Source organism: Amblyomma mixtum, chromosome 10, assembly GCF_055824585.1.
Source record: "Amblyomma mixtum isolate Tamu chromosome 10, ASM5582458v1, whole genome shotgun sequence".
NCBI lineage: Eukaryota > Metazoa > Arthropoda > Arachnida > Ixodida > Ixodidae > Amblyomma > Amblyomma mixtum.
In genome coordinates, this window is record NC_143021.1 from 82431715 (window position 1) to 82436402 (window position 4688).

The window sequence follows — 4688 nt, forward strand, 5'->3', positions numbered from 1 at the left end:
AGGTTTAGGTCTTTGCATGCGTTCTTATAGATGAAGTGAAATTGCTCTATATAGTCTCTCTGCTATGTAAAGCTTGAGCATCTGTGAAGCTGTGACTCCGACCCATTCTCTGTCTTAAGACCAGTGAAAGCTAGAGACCGAGCGACCACCCCCCTCTGTAACTAGGTAGCTGTCTTGCGGCCGAGCTTGTCGCATTTAATTCGGGGCATCTCCTCTGACAACGGAACCGCTGCCCCCAGAGGCTGTAAAGGTTTGGGGTACGCAAACCATACGTGTGCATGTGACACTCGTTCGTCCGCACTCTCATCTTTGGCCATCTTTGATGCGGGTTCCTCGACTGGGTGAAGAAAACGTTAGTCAGGATGGGGGTTTTTCCAGTTCACGAATCCGCTGAGGTATGCGCTGATCGCTCGTCGATTACTCTGCGTTGGCTGGAGGCAGCTGCTAAGGTCCGTCCTCACAGCTTGCCGCATCAGGGCCAGCGTGAAATGTGATGCCGACTTTCGCAGTGTGCGGCGTCAATCCGAACCAAGATACAGGTCCAAAACACTCGGCAAGGGCGAGGTCACGAAGCACTGTAGCGGCACGCTCGACGTTCTGACGGTCACAACCAACGGTCGAGTGCTTGAGCACTGTTTAAGGAGGCGTCCAATGCCAAGGGACTCTTGTTGAACACGGACACATTTGAGCCGCTCTCAATGTAAACTATCACTGGTCACTTATTGCCAAGTTTCTACACGATATGGCAGGTGCCTCCTGTCGATTGCTGGTAACCGTTTGCTTGCCTATTCGGTGCCTCGGTGTTACCCGATACATTAGTTCTCAGGACAGTTCTACGCGGACAGAGGTTCCCGTTCTCGGCCTCTTGCATCCCCACGAAAGGTGCCTCGTATTCTCGCAGCTGAAGCAGGTTCCGTCTCTCGTGGTTCACATCGGTTCTCGCCGCATTGGGTGCTCGTCTGGTGTCCGTTGCCTGTCGGCGCTCTCGCTGCTGCTGCTGATATGGCTCCGCTGTCCCACTGCAGACTGTCGGTCTTGCGCAGTCATTGCCCGACGCCGGCTTGTGTCGAGCAGCGCTGCATGGTCGATGAGTTCGATGACGGTTCTTCAGGTCTGTACACCGAGGAGAATATAGCCTAGGTGCTGCGCCATGTGTGATCGTTGATTCCGCTGAGACTTAAAGGGCCCCTGAAATGATTTTGATGGGCACAATCTAATGTAACAGATATGTAGAGGTAGACTTTGCAGGTATTCGAATCAAATTCGATAGCTTTGCGCGAATGTTATGGCTTGAAAATAATTTTTCGAAATCTCTTTTTGCGTTAGCTCGGGACTGCGAGCTACTGCTCTATGGGCGCTCTATGGGACTGCTCTATGGGCGCCACATGCCAGAGTCATGCTCGTGATTTTTCTGTCCTAACGCCGACAACGCCGACGGCAGATTTTCTGGAGAGCGACGCCTTATAACGCTATCCCATTAAAAGCCGGTGACTGGTCGCGAAGGGGATGACGTCACAAGGACACGCGATCGTGGCGCTGGTCTCGCCCTGTCTTGCGCGACCGGAAACGGCGAGGCAGGCAATTGGAACCAGTCGGGAGGAAGGTGTCGACTGCGTCTTGGCCACCGGTGTGGACGAGGACTCGGGAAAGACGTACGAAGAGGAAGTGGATGAAGTTACACTCAAGGCATGATTATGTGTGCGCTAGTGAAGATATGATGACAGTGACCGCATTGTGTGCGAGGTGAAAGAACTGACACACACACAGAAACATGTAACAGCAATGTTGCTTGTGATACTGTCGCATTCCACTCTTAAAGTTACTTCAGCGTCCCCATAATTTATTTGCAGGAGTCTGGTAGTTCGCTGAGGTTCCAAGATATTCGCCTTCTAATTCTTAAGCTTAGTACGCGTAAATGCGCTTGCAGGAAGATGCAGATCGGCCTGAAATTCCGCACTGGTGATGAGGGGTGATTTATGGGGGGAGGTCGCCCCCAGTCAATGGCGAGAAAGTTTCTATTTTTTTTCATCCAAAAAAAGTCAAGAAAATACAGGGTGCAAATGGGAAGTTCCGTTTTCAGCGGAAGCTATTAATTGTCCTGTCGCTTTTAAGAACCTCGAATCGTCGACATTAACCTTGAGCCGTTTTTGCAGCCGTTGGAGTCTATGCAGAAGTAATTTGGCGCACCCACCGTAAAAAAATAAAAATAATAAGTTTTTCGGGGCCCCTTCGCTGGTACGCGTGCCCAGCAAAGAAAAAAGGAAACTAAGCTGGTTCTCGAGAGGAGATGAATTCAAATAATTCGGTAAATGGGCATGCGTGTACGTGGGAGGAGGTCGAATCATTGGATACTGCGTTGGCCCCCCGCCGTCAAACTGCCTGGAGAAGAGCACTGCGGTTTCGCGATGCAACTGGACTGTTCCGTGTGCCGTCGCGCGCGCGTAATGACGAGCCGCATGCTAAAAGGGAATGCATCTGCAAACGCGACCAAACATACACGTGCGCTTCTTGATCGGTTTTTGTCTGGTTTCGATTGTGCTGTTATAATGTGGTAACCCTGAAAGACGTGGGGTATGCTTTAGAAGCAGCGTGCTATACATCGTTTTTCCTGTGTGCGCTTGGGTTTTCAGCCCTGTAAGAAGTTATACGAAGCCTGTGAAGTTTGCTGTTCTCCAGAAGACTGTGTCGTCCATCACTTGAGCGCCGAGAAGAAAACGTCTGCTAGAACGTGCTAGGACAGCCGTAGCTAGGCTTCGAGGACAAAGGAAAAACGCGGGAAACGGCGAAGAAGCGGGAATGAAAATCATAAAACAGTCGGCACACTTGGTGAACGGAGGCTCATGGATTGAGGAACAACCCAACGTGCGGAATGCGCGACACTGACTAAAGAAGCACGCGGTGACGAAGAAAGGTGTGCCGACGCGCGGCAATCATTACAACGTTGTGACAATGAATTTGGCCATGTCTGCTCGAACCGACGCGCTTCAGATGAAAGTGGATGATTGGTTGGATCATGGCTATCTAGAGTTCTCTGCATCGCGGCGTGGATGGAGCGTCTCGCGTTGTGATCACAATTGCGCAAACGGCTGCGCCGCCGTAGGTTACGCAATACCTCTCACCATTCGCGCTCTTGAATGTCTGTGCAGCGACTATATAGCTTGTATCGGTGTTATTGGAGCAGCTCTTGTTCGAAGAAATTCGCCGTAGCAAGTTGTGAGGTTATATGACGCAAAGATGTTAGTGTTTTTGTTGATGCGGTTCCCGCTTGTTTCGTGACTGGGCGACACGTTGCGGCAGGTGGAGAGGATAAAACTTTCTTCAACTGTACCCGTTTAGTCACAGTTATATTACAAAGAGGTCGGCAGGTACGCAAGTAAAAGCTACAAACTCAAACTCTCAAGAAGGCCGGAGTCACACCAAGCGGTATCCCCGCCAGCCGCCGACCATTCAAGTGCCTAGCATACAAACTGCAATTTTAATAATCCAGAATGAGGCCAGAACCCACCACCAGGCGACCTATGTGGCTCCCGCTCTCAAAGAGGCCGGAATCCGAACCAAGCCGGATCTCCGTCAGCCTCTGAGTCACGACCAAATCGGACCGCCTCGTTCGGTCATCGCAAGGCAACTGTCTATCGCGCGCATGAAGTCCGTCAATTTCGTGTCAGTTTCTCACTTCTAACTAATCACTGCTCTTCTCGCTCTCTCCTGAAGAAATTAAACATAAAAAACAACGAAAAATCATAGCTACTCACGCGCCACTTCCACCAACCGAAGTCAAGATACAGAAATCCCCAAACATCAATGGCGCCTCGGGTTCGCCAGCGCCCAAGCACCGCGGCTGAAGCCATGCAGAGCAAAGAGCAAAGCTTCTTTTTAGACCGAACGCGAAGACTTGTCCGTGTTCCTGCAGCACCTGGTTTCCAGCAGCCGTCTTCAGGGGCTCCCATCCCAAACGCAATGAGGGCTTCGTCCGGATCAAGTGTGATCGCGCGATCCGAAAGGCGATAAAATGCGGCCCATTGAAACCGCAATATTTACCATTGAAATTGGCATGCCCTTCCCATTTTCAAAACTGTATTCTGAGTCATCATCATCATCATCATCAGCCTGACTACACCCACTGCAGGGCAAAGGCCTCTCCCATGTCTCTCCAATTAACCCTGTCCTTTGCTAGTTGCCGCCACTGTATCCCCGCAAACTTCTTAATCTCATCCGCCCACCTAACTTTCTGCCGTCCCCTGCTACGTTTGCTTTCTCTTGGAATCCACTCCGTTACCCTTAAGGAACAGCGGTTATCTTGCCTTCGCATTACATGCCCTGCCCAAGCCCACTTCTTCCTCTTGATTTCAACTAGGATGTCATTAACCCGCGTTTGTTCCCTCACCCACTCCGCCCTCTTCCGATCTCTTAACGTTACACCTATCATTTTCCTTTCCATAGCTCGCTGCGTTGTTCTTAACTTAAGCTGAACCCTCTTTGTAAGCCTCCACGTTTCTGCCCCATAGGTGAGTACCGGTAGGATACAGCTGTTATATACTTTTCTCTTCATGGATATTGGTAAGCTACCATTCATGACCTGAGAGAACCTGCCATACGCGCTCCACCCCATTCTTATTCTTCTAGTTATTTCCCTCTCATGATCCGGATCTGCGGTCACTACCTGCCCTAAGTAGACATATTCTCTTACT